The following is a 14,998-nucleotide window of genomic DNA, read 5'->3' as shown; positions in this document are numbered from 1 at the left end:
TCCCAAGCCTAAAGAAAAGGGCTGTCCTTGGTTCTCTCTCCATCTAATTCTATTTGCTTCTAGAGTTGTATTCTTAGAGAATTTGGATTCCCAATGCAATTCTGTACTTAAGAAAAGGATATGGTATATACAGTAGTTTTCAGCTTTGACCAACTAGAACACATTTATTTATTATTTTTCCTTCAGGGATTGCATGTTTTTATAAGGTAATGTCTATTAAACAATATCAAAGTATACTCATTAAATAAAAATTAACTCATTTTCCATTTTTGACTTCTTAGTTATATTATACACATATGGCCACTTATCTGGGTCACTGATTAACATTCTGTAGCCAGTAATACCACACTCAGTTGCTATAACTTCAGGTAAAAGCAAATAATTGACTTTCTGGTTAACTGTCAGTTTTTTCATCTAAAGGTATTCATCTAAATGCCTTTAGACATTTTAATGAAAATTTATTAGGTTTCTAAAATACTGAAAGTAGCCTTGGGCACCTCCATTGCTACCTTTCAGGATCCCTAAATAAAGATTCACCAGTCTAATAATTAGTGTTTATATCAGTTTATCTCAATGGAGAAGGCGTCTGCCTTTAAAGGGCTTATCAAAATCACCTCAGGGACTTTTGCAAGCTACCGTGTATTTCCTTGAGCTCCTGCAGAGAAACTGATATGCCCTCCATAGAAACAGGGAAGACGGAATCTTTTTCTTTTTCTTTCTTGAGAATTACTGCCATAACAAGCCTCTCTTACTGAAGAGAGTGTATTGTACCTTTCAAGGGTATTAGGACCAAGTAAAGGGTGAGAATCACACTGATTTATATAACTCTTTATGTGAGGCTTTCAGGGCAAAACAAATTTCTAATAGCAAGTCATTGTCTCGCGGCCTATACTGAATAACATGGGCCAAGAAACAACACATAAAGTGCTCCAATAAATTGATGAGAAAAGTATTTAATGTCTATGAAAAAAATGAGCAACAAAAATAGAGGGGAAACTAAAGTTACTGACACATATGGGGGCAAATGTTTCCACCTCACCAAAAACTGAAAAAGGTCAAATATAAACTGCACCATGAGTTTGGTTTGCTCTGGCTAAGATGAATAACAATGTTAAGATTTACCCTCCCTGCCTGAAGCAACTGAAAAATGGACAAACTGTAGGAAACAATGATTTGCGAGACACTGGATATCAGTCAGTGAAGCACAATGATCCCTGAGAGATAGAGGCAAACAAGGCAATGTCACTGCATTGAGAGAATTTCCAGGTCACAACTCCTGGAGAGAGATTCGGGCAGAGTCTAGCAGACTCCTGAGTTGAAAGATGGAGCAGAAAGTCCAGGGAGACCAAGGCATCTAGAACCTACAGGATGGAATAATGAGAAGGAGAAAGCTGAACAGAGAGAGAACCCCAGAAATGTGCAGGAGGCTCTCTGTCAGTCTTTAGCTGAGTATTAATCAGCAAATGCACAGGAGGAGACCACCAGAGGCCAGGGGAAGACTATCCTGAAAGGATTGAGGTAAACAGTGCCTGGTGTTCAAGTAGCACCTGAATCACTGGCCAGACTGGAGAAGCTCATGATTCATGGGACATTACATAATGTATTCAGAAGGGACTTAGCTTGGTGGTAGAAAATTAGTCCTTAACTGAAACAATGCGCCAGTCCCATCTAACGAACCTTAAAAGCAAGACCCCAAAGCATCAAACTGTTTCCAAGTAATCTAACTGAATCCTGGAATAAAGCTCAAGACCATCATGTGAATACAAAAATATTCAGTACCCAACAAGGTAAAATTCACAATGTCTAAAATGCAACCAAAAATTAAACAAGTGCACAAGGAAGAAAGAAAAATACTCACAATGAGGTGATAACTTCTTTCAGCTTTTTTATCTCTTGCCTGTCCAAAATAATCTTTAATTGGCTTTCAATTTTGAAAGATACTTCTCTGGGTATAGAATTCCAGGCTAATAGTGTTTTTCTTTCAGTATTTTAAAAATCTTGCTCTTTTCTCACTTGAATTTGTTCCTAGCGACATAGCTGCTGTCATCCTTACTTTTTTTCTTCTACATGTAGCATATCTTTTTTTCCTCTGACTGATTTTAAGATTTTTTTTCTTTATCACTGGTTTTGAACAATTCCATTATAATATGCCTTGCTGTCATTTTTCTCGTGTTTCCTATACTCAGGGTTAATTGGGATTAATACAGGTGATTAATCTAACACAAATGTTAGAATTAGGAACTAAAAGCAATAAGGCAAGTATTATAACAATATTCCATATATTTAAAAAGTTAAAGACATAGAGGACATAAAAAAGACACAATATCAAATTTGTAGAGATGATACTACAGTGTGTGAGATGAAAAACACACTGGATGGGATTAACAGCAGGGCACACATTACAGTAGAACCATATTAGTGAACTTGAAGACACAGCAAGAGAAACTTCAAATGCAATGAGAGAAAGAGAGTGAGAAAAACAAACAGACTATCAGGGGTCTGTGGGACAACATCAAGGAGCTGAATGCACCTGAAATTGGGGTCACCATGGGTGCAGGGTCAGAGGAAAAACAGTAGAAACATTATTTTTATGTGGAACAATGGTTCAAACTTTTTCAAATTTGATGACAACTATAAACCCACATATCTAAGAATCCTAACTATCCCTGAGCACAGGAAACATGAGAAAAATGACAGCAAGGCATATTCTAATAGAATTGTTCAAAACCAGTGATAAGGGAAAAAAAATCTTAAAATCTGCTGGAGGAAAAAAAGATATGCTATGTGTAGGAAAAAAAATAAGATGACAGCAGCTATGTCACTGGGAAAAAATTCAAGTGAGAAGAGAAAAGAGCGAGATATTGAAAGAAAAGCACTATTAACCTGGAATTCTATACCCAGAGAAAATATCTTTCAAAATTGAAAGCCTATTAAAGACCTTTAGACAGGCAACAGATGCAAAAGCTGAAGGAATTGATTATCAGCAGGTCCACACTACAAGAAATGCTAAGAAAGTCTTCCTACACAAAAGAAATGACATAAGATTGAAATACAAAGAAATGATGAGATTAAAAATGGAACTCTGTGGGTAGATTAATCTTTTTCATCACTTAAATCTCTTTAAAAGATGTAGGCTGTTTAAGTAAAAATAATGACAATGGACTGTGGGCTTTCTGCCATTTGCACGGGTGAAATATATGACAATAATAACACAAAAGTCAAATGAAAAGAAATCGAATTTGTTTCTTATCCTATATCTGAAGTAGTAAAATATCACTTGAATGTTGACTGATACATTTTTAAAAATCAGTAAGAATATGGAATATTTGAACGATACTATTAGCCAACTTGACCTTGTTGACATTTACAGAATACTCTATGCAACAAGAGCAGAATACACATTCTTCTCAAGTACACACAATGTTTAACACGGTAGGCTATTTTCTGGGTATAAAGCAAATCTCAGTAAATTCAAAAGGATTCAAGTCATAGTGAGTATGTTCTCTGACCACAGTGGAAATGAGTAAGAAGACATAAACATCTTTGGAAAAGTTTTAAAATATATGGAAACTAAATAGCCCACTTCTGAACAACCCATGGATGAAAAAAGAAATTTAAAAAAATTAGAATATATATTCAACTGAATGACAATGAAAATGCAAAATGCCAGAATTTGTGTGCTACTGTTAAAATTGTATTTAAAGAGGAATTAATAACAATTATTGCAGTTTTTAGAGGATAGTTTAGGTCTATATTAGAAAAGAATAAATATCTCAAATCAGTTATCTCAGCTTCAACCTTAAGTGACAGGAAAAAGAAGGGTAAGTTAAACCCAAAATAAAAGAAAATAAATAATAAAGATCAGAGCAAGAATTAATGAAATAGAAAATGAAAAAACAATAAAGTCAATACAATAAAAAAAGCTTAGTTGTTTGATATCAATCAAATTGATTAACCACTAGCCAGATTAATTAGTCAAAAAAGAAAGAAGTTACAAATTACCCATATCTGGAATGTGGGAGGTGGCATAACTGCAAATTCTACAAATACTAAAGGATAACAGTTGAAGATTAGGAACAATTTTAAGCCAATAAATTCAACAACTTACATTAAATAGACAAATTCCTCAATAGACACAAACTATCAAAACTCACTCAGGAAGAAATAGATACCTGAATTGCCCTATAACTATTAAAGATATTGAAATTGTAGTTGAAAAATATTTTGACAAAGAAAACTCTAGGCCCACATGGCTTCTTTGGTGAAATTCACCAAAAAAGTAAGGAAGAAATAATATTAATTCTATACAAACTTTTCCAGAAAACATTGCATTAATACCAAAACCAAAGACATAAGAAACTTATGGATCTGTCAGGTACAGTGGCTTGCACCTGTAATCCTAGCACTTTGGGAGGCTGAGGTGGGCACGTGGCTTGAGCCCAGGAGTTCGAGATGAGCCTGAGCAACTTAGTGAAACCGTGTCTCTACAGAAAATACAAAAATTGGCCAGGCAGGGTGGCGCACACCTGTGGTTATAATCGCTTGAACCCGGGAAGGGGAGGGTGCAGTGAGCTGAGATCATGCCACTGCATTTCAGTCTGGGTGACAGAGCAAGACCCTGCTTCAAAAACAAAAAAACTATAGATCAATATCCCTCATAAACATAAAGGCAAAAGGTTAGCAAATTGAACACAACAATATTTTTTAAAAGGATAATACATCATAGCCAACTGAGGTTTATCCCAGTATGCACATTTGGCTTAATATTAAAAAATTTTTAATGTAATTGACTATATTAGCAAACTTTGAAAAAAAAAAACCTTTATCTCAAAAGATGCAGAGCAAACATACAGATAAAATTCAATACCCATTTCCAATAAAAATGCTCAGCAAATTGGCAGTAGAAGAGGACTTCTTCAGCCTGATAAAGAGCAAATAGAAAAAACCTATAGATAAATACCATACTTAATGGTAAAGAATGAATCTTTCCCACTAAGATCAGGAAAAAGACAAGGATGTCCATTCTCACTTCTTCTATGCAATATTTTACTAGAGGTCCCAGCCAGTACACTATGGCAAGAAAAAGAAATAAAGTACCCAGATTTGAAAGGAAGAAGCAAAACTGTCTATATTTGCAGACAACATGATTATCTATGGAGAAAATGTGGTGGAATCTACAAAAAAAATTTAAAAACTAGTAGAACTAAAATGTGATTTCAGTAAGGTTACAGGATTCCAGGTCAATATACAAAGTCTAGTATATTCCTATATACCAGCAACAAACAATCAGAAATTGAAATTTTAAAAAATATTTACGGTAGCATCAAAAAATATTAAATACTTAAGAGTAAATATGGCAAAAGATGTGCAAGTCTTGTACACTGAAAACTACACAACATTTCTGTGGGAAATTAAAGAAGACCTAAGTAAATGTAAAAATATATCTAGTGCTTGCGTCAGAAGACTCAATACTGGTAATATATCAACTCTTCCCAAATTAAACCATAAATTCAACATGATCCAGGCAAAAATCTCAGTAGGCTTTTTTTTTTCTTAAATTGAAAAAAACTCACTCTAAAATCACTTGGAAATGGAAAGGGCTCACAATAGTCAAAACAACTTGGAAAAAAACAAAATTGGAGGGCCAACAGTACATTATTTCAAGATCTGTGTTAAAGCTGCACTAATCAAGACAATCTGGTATTACTGTAAAAACAAAGATAGATGACAGAGAGAGAAACATACAGAGTCCACAAATAGAACTACATATAGTGGCAACTAACTTTTAACAAAGTGCAAAAGCAATTCAGCAGAAAAATACTTTTTTGACAAAATTTGATAATTTTAAACTAATAAAAATATAAAACTTCATGAAGAAAACATAGATGCTAACTTATCTGACTTTGGATTATGCAAAAATTTTTAAAACATGACTTGAAAAGCATAATCTATAAATGAACAAATTTAAAAATTGGACTTCTTCAACCTATAAATGAACAAATAAAAAAATTACACTTGTTCCTCAAAAGATACTGTTAAGGAATAAATAGACAAGTCATGCACTGAGAAATGTCTTTGCAAAACAGACAGTCCTATACCTGATATAGGACTTCTATATTGAATATAAATAGAATTCTCAAAATATAATACTTAAAAAGAAATAATCCAATAAAAACTAGGTAAAAGACTTTAACAGACACTTCACCAAAGAAAATATACAAATGGCAAGTAAACACATGACAGGATGTTCAATATCATTTGTCTTCAGGAAAATAAAATTAGAACTACAATGAAATACCACTACACACCTATTAGACTGTCTAAAACTAAGTACTGGTAAGGATAACAAATTAAATATTGGTATGAATATGGAGAAACTAAAGTCTCACACGCTAGAAAGAATATAAAATGACCCAACTACCTTAGAAAAACAATTTAATAGTTTCTTAAAAGCTTAAACTAACACCTATCCTATGATCCAGCCATTTTACTCCTAGGTATTTGACAAAGAAAAATGAAAACATATATATACATGATTTCATATATATGTGCATGTATATACACATATACATATGTACATGTGTATATACAAATATATATTAGTCCATTTTTATGCTGCTGATAAAGATAAACTTGAAACTGGGAAGAAAAAGAGGTTTAATTGAACTTAGAGTTCCACATCTCTGGAGAGGCTTCAGAATCATGGCAGGAGGTAAAAGGCACTTCTTACATGGTGGCAGCAAGAGAAAAAATGAGGAGGAAGCAAACCTGAAACCCCTGATAAACCCACCAGATCTCGTGAGACTTATTCACTATTATAAGAATAGCACAGGAAAGACTGGCCCCTATGATTCAATTACCTCCCCCTGGGTCCCTCCCACAACACGTGGGAATTCTGGGAGATACAATTCAAGCTGCGATTTGGGTAGCAACACAGTCAAACTATATCAACATATATATGCATATGAATATATATACACACACATACACACACAAAATCTTGTATACAAATAAAAGTTATAGCAGTTTTATTTGTAATAGTCAAAATCTAGAAAAAAAACAAATGTCCACCAACAGGTGAATGAATATACAAATGATAGTATATCCACACAATGGATTACCCACTCATCAACAGAAAGGAAAGAATTATTGACACGTGCTACGACACAGAAGTATGTCTGTGTATGTCAATATAATTATGCTTAATGAAATAAGCAAGATTAAAAAGTGCATACTTTATTATTTCATCCACATAGATTTCCAGGAAATGTGAAGTAAGGAATAATGACAGAAGCAGATCAGTGGTTGCCAGGGAATGGTATAGGGAGAGCAAAGCAAGGACCAGCAGGAGGGAGACATTACAAAGGAGTGTGAGGAAACTTGGGTACGATGGATATACTTATTATCCTGATTATGGTGATGGTTTCACAGGTGATACAGATCTTTAATGCATAAAATTGTATGTGTCTAATTTTAAATTTAGACAGTTTATTGTATGTCAATTATATCTCAATAAAGGTATCAAAAGCTGCACTGTGATATTTTCGTTTAAGGAAAGAGCAATTATTATTAAAATAATTGTACTCAATGCAGGTAAGCATGCAATGCGAAGGACACGCTTATATATAACTGTTTTGAGCAACATTGGTATAACCTTTCTGTAGGGAATTTGGCAAATATAAAAGCAAGTGTAAATGAGTTCATATGTGATATCTCAGTAACATCATTTTCTAGGAGTTCATATCTGAAAACATGAACAAAAATAACTAAAAACATGTTATGCTGTTATTTATAATTTTAAATTTTTAAAATAAGAAAGTCACAAATCATCACAAAGTCATTCAAGAGAATGTTACTCAAACATTAAAACTATACTAAGAGTTTAATAATATGGGAAACTAAAATAAATTTTGAAACTAGGATATAGAACTACATATAAAGTTTAATGTTACACATACATACACACACACACACACATATGTATATTTTTTTAATGTGGGTAGGAAATGTTTCCTAGTATGAAAATAAATATACCAAAAGGTAAATAGTGATTGTTTCTGAAAGGTGATTTCAAATTCTTTTTTCATACATTTCCATATTTTCTATAGTAAGCAAGTATTACTTTTATAAATTAAAACAAACATTCTTCTTTAAAAGAGGTAAGAAGGTAGTTTCTTAAATAACGGCAGAATAGGCATCTGATATTCATCTTACCATTATCTTTGCTGCTAATGCTGCCATTTGTAAAACAACTATTCCCCAAAATGAAGGAAGTTTTAACTATTATAAATAAAATATATTAACTTATGATTGGATCATTAGTGACTCATTCCTGATTGATATAATCTCCTGTTTCAGAACGTTCAAACAACTATTTTCATTTTCAAGCTTTTTTTTTCTTTTTTCTTTTTCTTTTTTTTTTTTTTTTTTGAGACAGAGTCTTGCTCTGTCACCCAGGCTGGAGTGCAGTGGCGCGATCTCGGCTCACTGCAACTTTAATCTCCCCGGTTCAAGCCATTCTCCTGCCTCAGCCTCCGGAGTAGCTGGGACTACAGGCGTGTGCCAGCACACCCGGCTAATATTTGTATTTTTAGTAAAGACAAGGTCTCGCCAAGCTTTTATTAAAATCCCATCTTTCAGTCCCAGTAAATCTTCTCCAAGATGGAGGATAGAGCATAGAAACATAAAGAATAAAACTAGCAGAAATGTTTGTATTACAAATTAATATATACACAACTAGTTATCACTAAATAATAAGAAACATTGCCTCTATCAAAGAAAGTGAGCAAAGGAATAAAATAGGTTTGCAGAACTATAAACAGTCAACAAGTATATTAAAGGAGTCTATCTTAATTAATAATCAAACAAAAGCAAATTTAAACATCAGTGAGTGTCATTTTTCAATCCGTCAAGTTGGCAAAGTTTAAAAAATCCAATCCTCAAAATTGGCAAAGGTGCAGTGAGGTAAGCACATCAGTGCTGTCTTTGTCCATCCAGGCTGCTATAACAGAATACTGCAAACAATAAAAACTCATCTCTCACAGTTCTGGGGGGGGAGAAGTTCAAGATCAAGGAGCCTGCAGATTTGGTGTTTGATGAGGGACAACTTTCTGGTTCATAGACGGTGCCTACTTTCTGTGTCCTCACATGATAAAAGGAGTGAAGGGGTCTCTCTGCAGGCCACTTTTATAAGGGCACTAATGTGTTTCATGAGGACTCCACCCCATGCCTAGTCACCTCCCAAAGGCCCACCTCCTAATATCATTACCTTGGGGGTTAGGATTTCAGCATAGGAATTTCAGGGGGACACAAACATTCAGACCATAGCAAATACCATTGGGAGTGTGTTAAAACAGTACACATTTTCTTGAAAACAATAATTCAAAGATTTGTGCAAGAAAATATGTTTATCAAAGTGTCATTTGTAACAAAAAGATCAGAAACAACCTAAATACCCAATAATAGGGATAATTAAAATAATTATGGTGCATTCATGCCATAGAACATTTATAAGGCTGTTAAAAATCAGGTATTTAAAGAATAATTAGAAACAAGGAAAATTGCTTATGAAACAGTGCTGAATTTGAAAAGAACTAAATAAACACATGCCCCAACTGTGTTCAATATGGAGGGAGAGAGAGAAAGAGAGAGAAACTGGGGAGCGGAAGGGAATAAAACCAGAAGGAAATATTCACATGTATTATCAATGATTAACCTCTGCTGAGGGGAGGGAGAATATAATTAGCAATTTATTTCTATATATATATATATACTTATCTATGTCTCCAAATTTTCTTTCTTTTATTATTAGAAAGGTTAATGTTACTGAATTTTAAGAAAAAAATAAAAAATAGGGGAGTGAAAAAAGTAGAGAAGCTTAATGACTTTCAGTGTGTATCTTCAGACTTATCCCTCGAACCTAGCCATTATTCACAACTAAGCATACCCTCTCAGATGTCCACAGATATTTAAATTAAGAAGCACACAATTAAGCGCCTCATCTTTTCCCACAAATTTGTACTTCTTGTTATTCTTCATCTTATTTAATAAGATCCTCCATTCATTCATTTATTTATTTGACAAACATACATTGAATGTGCACTATGTGGCAGGCACAGTAACAGGCAGTGCAGGGGGTGGAGTGCAACAATCAATAATGAATAAGATGTGGACCTTTCCTTCAAGAATCTTCTGGTATTGTGATTAAGATAGACAATCATGCTATGTCATACAATGTAACGTAAGTGTTATGTAATGGGAATTTGAACAAGGTGCCACAAAAGTACAGAGGAAAGACAACTAAACTAGCCTCAGATGCTTATAAAAGTCTTTCTACAGCAAATGAGATGTAAACTGAGTCCCAAAGAATGAGAAGAGTCATTTAAGAAGGGGCCTGATCATAAAAATCCTTGAAAACCATTAAGGAATTGGGATGTTATTCTGTATCAATGAGATACTGTAAAAGGGTTTTCACTAGCGCTAAGTACTCGTATATCCATGCAGTTACAGATTCTGAGAAACAGAACTTCCTCTCCCCCACATACCCAAGTCCACTCAGTGGACTCAGAGTCATGGCTGAGCCACATGGCTGCTAAATGAGAGCAGATATCATTTGCTCTTGTGACCATGACTGGCCTCTGCCATATTGCAGCTTCACCATGGTGGCTGGTAACTGTGCCAAAGATCTGTGAATGTTGCCATCTGAGTTGGGGCACACATTCGTCTTTGCAATCACACTAGCCTTTGATGCATTCAATCCTTATAATGCCTCGCCTGCTGGTCAGTCTATTGTGAAATAAAAGAGAAAAGTTCTCCTTTCTGTGGTTATGCTTTGTGGGGATAGGGTCAGAAGGAGGGATGGTGTCCCACAACAGGGTGGCCTGGGCAGAGATATCACAGAGTTTAGTATCACTGTTCTATTGTTTGCACACCTAGCCATTTTGTCCTTGGGGAGCATGCCTACCAGAGTGGTTGGATCAGAAGTGTCAAGTAATAACTACCAAGATGTCCCCTAGATTAGTCTCTGCCCTCCAACACTTAAAACCTATTGCATAATCTGGATATTTATACCAAATTCTTTCTTCCATCAGGTGGCTTGCTCTCAGGAGGACTTCAGTCACATATTTTGATTTGGCTTGTTTAAGACATCCCAGAGTCTGCCACATGCCATGTGTCTGAATGCCACTTGTAGAAACCCTTTGAGTTCTTTTCTAGCAGTTTCTAAAGCCCCGTTGCATCAACAGGGCTAAATGGATAGCAGAAATTTGTGGTGAAGCAGAATCTCCCGGTTCCATTTACCAGCTGTATCTCAGTTATGGACCAAACAAGACATAAATTCATCCTTACACAGTGAAAAGTTTGAAGGCTACAGACCAGATGGGAAGTGGAATTTAAGATGCTTTTTCCCTCTAGTTTCTTATTTTCATTTCCTAAGTTTTTTCTCAGAAACCATAGTAACTTGTACAAAATGTTCATAAAAATAAATAAGCACTACTATGATGAAAAAACAAAAAGAATAGGGTGGGTGTTGTAAGGGATTTGGGAAACAGGCATTCTCAAATAACTTGGAAGGGAGTGAATTGCCTTTGAAGGTCATTTGGCAATACCCATCAAAACTTTGCTACATTCTATGCCCATCAATCTATCCCACAGGTATATTCTTTTAAAGCTACACAAATAGATGCATAAGGATGTGCAAGGCAGCGTAAGTTGTAGTAGCAAAAAACCACAAATATCCTAAAAGTTCATCACCAGGGGAATGATTAAGTATATTCTGGTGTATTCATACCAAGGATGTGGCGCTAAATATGAGCAAAAGATTTCTGTCTTAGTCCATTTTCTGTTGCTTATAGCATAATATCTGAAACTGGGTAACTTACAAGGAAGAGGAATTTAATTCTTATGGAGGCTGAGAAGACCATGATTAGAGGGACACATCTGGTGAGGAACTTCTAGCTGATGGGGACTCTGCAGAATCCAGAGGTAGTGCTACCTCAGGTCTCTCCTCTTCTCTTCACCAGACCCCTACCCGCTGTCTTACGGTGCTGATCTTCCTCTTCTTATAAAGCCACCAGTCCCACTCTCTTGATAACCCATTAACCCATTAATCCACGCATGGATTAATTCATTCATGAGGGCTCCACCCACTGCTAGACTTACTTTCTGCCTTTTACTTCAAAACACCATTTACTTCCCCTTTCCTAAAATTCATTAGAATTATCATTGACAATTGTCTCTCTGCTACTGCACTATAAGTTCAATGATAAAAGGGATCTTTTGCAAATATAGCCCTGCCCGACATAAAGACACTTTGGTCAATGACAGACTGCATATATGACAGTCTATAAGATTAAAATGGAACTTTTATATCATATTTTTACTGTACTATTTCTATGTTTAGATAGGTTTATTTTTTTCCAAATTTTATTTTAGGCTCAGGAGGTACACATACAAGTTTTCTTACACAGGTAAATTGTGTGTCATGGGATTTTGGTATACAAATGATTTCATCAACCAGGTAATAAGCATAGTCCCCAATAGGCAGATTTTTTATCCTCTCCCTCCTCCCACCCTTCACCTGCAAGTAGGCCCTCATGTCTATTGTTTCCTTCTTTGTGTCCATGTGTACTCAATGTTTAGCTCCCACTTATAAGAGAGAACATGCAGTATTTGTTTATTTCATCCTGCATTAATTCACTTACGATCTAGGTGTAGAATCATATCATCTGCAAAGAAAGACAGTTTGACTTCCTCTCCTCATATTTGGATGCCTTTTCTTCCTTCCTTCCTTCCTTCCTTCCTTCCTTCCTTCCTTCCTTCCTTCCTTCCTACCTTCCTTCCTTTCTTTCTGTCCTTCCTTCCTTCCTTCCTTCGTTTCTTTCTTTCCTTCCTTCCTTCCTTCTTTCTTTCTTTCTTTCTTTCTTTCTTTCTTTCTTTCTTTCTTTCTTTCTTTCTTTCTTTCTTTCTTTCTTTCTTTCTTTCCTTCTTTCTTTCTTTCTTTCTTTCTTTCCTTCCTTCCTTCCTTCCTTCCTTCCCTCCTTCCTTCCTTCCTTCCTTCCTTCTTTTGCTTGATCGCTCTGGCCAGGACTTCCAGTACTATGTTGAACAGGAGCAGTCAGAGTGAGCACACTTGTCTTGTTCCAGTTCTTAAGGGGAATGCTTCCAGATTTTGCTTTGAGTATGATGTTGGCTGTGTGTTTGTCACAGGTGGCCCTATTTTCAGATATGTTCCTTCAATGCATAGTTTGTTGAGGGTTTTTAACATGAAGGCATGTTGAATTTTGTCAAAAGCCTTTTCTGTGACTGTGGAGATGATCATGAGGTTTTTTATTTTAGTTCTGTTTATGTGATGAATCACATTTATGGATTTGTGTATGTTGAACCAACCTTGCATCCTATTTAAGGGATAAAGCCTATTTAATTATGATGAATTAGCTTTTCGGTGTGCTGCTGGATCTGGTTTGCCAGTATTTTGTTGAGGATTTTTGGATCTATTTTCACCAAGGATATTGGCCTGAAGTTTTTTTGTTGTTGTTGTGTCTCTGCTAGGTTTGGTATCAGAATGATACTGGTCTCATTGAATGATTTGAGGAGGAGTCCTTCCTTGTCAATTTTTTGGAATCGTTTCAGTAGGATTGGTACTAGTTCTTCTTAACACATCTGGTACAATTCAGCTGTGAATCTGTCTGGTCCAGGGCTTTTTCTAGTTGGTAGGTATTTTATTGCTGATTTAATTTTGTAACTTGATATTGTTCTGCACAGGGTTTCAATTTCTTCCTGGTTCAATCTTGGGAGGTTGTATGTTTTCAGGAATTTACCCATTTCTCCTAGATTTTCTAGTTTGTGTGCATGGAGGTGTTTGTAGTAGTCTCTGAGGGTTTTTTGTATTTCTGTGGGGTTTGTTGTAATGTCCCCTTTGTCATTTCTGATTGTGTTTATTTGCATCATCTATCTTTTTTTCTTTATTAGTATAGCCAGCAATCTATCAATCTTATTTATTCTTTTAAAAACCCAGCTTTTGGTTTTGTTGACCTTTTGGATGGTTTTTTTGTGTCTCAATTTCATTCAGTGTAGCTCTGATTTTATTCCTTTTCTTTTGCTAGCTTTGAGATTCATTTGCTCTTGTTTTTTCTAGTTCCTGTAGGTGTGATGTTAGGTTATTAATTTGAGATCTTTAAAACTTTTTGATGTGGGCGTTTAGCACCATAAACTTTCCTCTTAATGCTGCTTTAGCTGTGTCTCAGATATTCTAGTATACTGTATCTTCTTTCCCATTAGTTTCAAAGAATTTCTTTACTTCTGACTTAATTTCATTGTTTACCCAAAATTCATTCAGGAGCAGATTATTTAATTTTCATGTAACTGTATGGTTTTGAGAGATTTTCCTGATATTGATTTCTATTTTTATTGTGCTGTGGTCCAAGAGTGTGATTGGCATGATTTTGTTTTTTTTTAATTGTTGAAAATTGCTTTAAAGTCACTGAGTATATGGTCAATTTTAGAGTATATGGCAGGTGCAGATGAGAAGAATGTACAGTCTGTTGTTGTTGGGTGGAGTGTCCTGAAGATATCTGCTAAGTCTATTTGGTCAAGTGTTGGGTCTAAGTTCCAAATATCTTTGTTAGTTTTCTGCCTTGATGATTTGTCTAATACTGTGAGTGGGGTGTTGAAGTCTACCTCTATTATTTTGTGGTTATCTAAGTCTCTCTACAAGTCTCTAAGAACTAGTTTTATGAACCTGGGTGCTCCAGTGTTGGATGCATATATATTTAGGATGGTTAAGACTTCTAATTGAATTGAACCTTTTATCATTATGTTATGCCCTTCTTTGTCCTTTTTGATTGCTGTTGGTTTAAAGTCCATTTTGTCTGATATAAGAATAGCAACCCCTGCTCTTTGTTGTTTTCCATTTGCTTGTCTATCTATGATTTGCATTGTATTCAAGATATATTAAGAAAAAGAAGTTTGCAAAATAGGTATATATAGTGTGATACCATTT

This window comes from Chlorocebus sabaeus, chromosome 21, assembly GCF_047675955.1.
Source record: "Chlorocebus sabaeus isolate Y175 chromosome 21, mChlSab1.0.hap1, whole genome shotgun sequence".
Taxonomy (NCBI): Eukaryota; Metazoa; Chordata; class Mammalia; order Primates; family Cercopithecidae; genus Chlorocebus; species Chlorocebus sabaeus.
Note: the sequence above shows the minus strand (reverse complement) of the source record.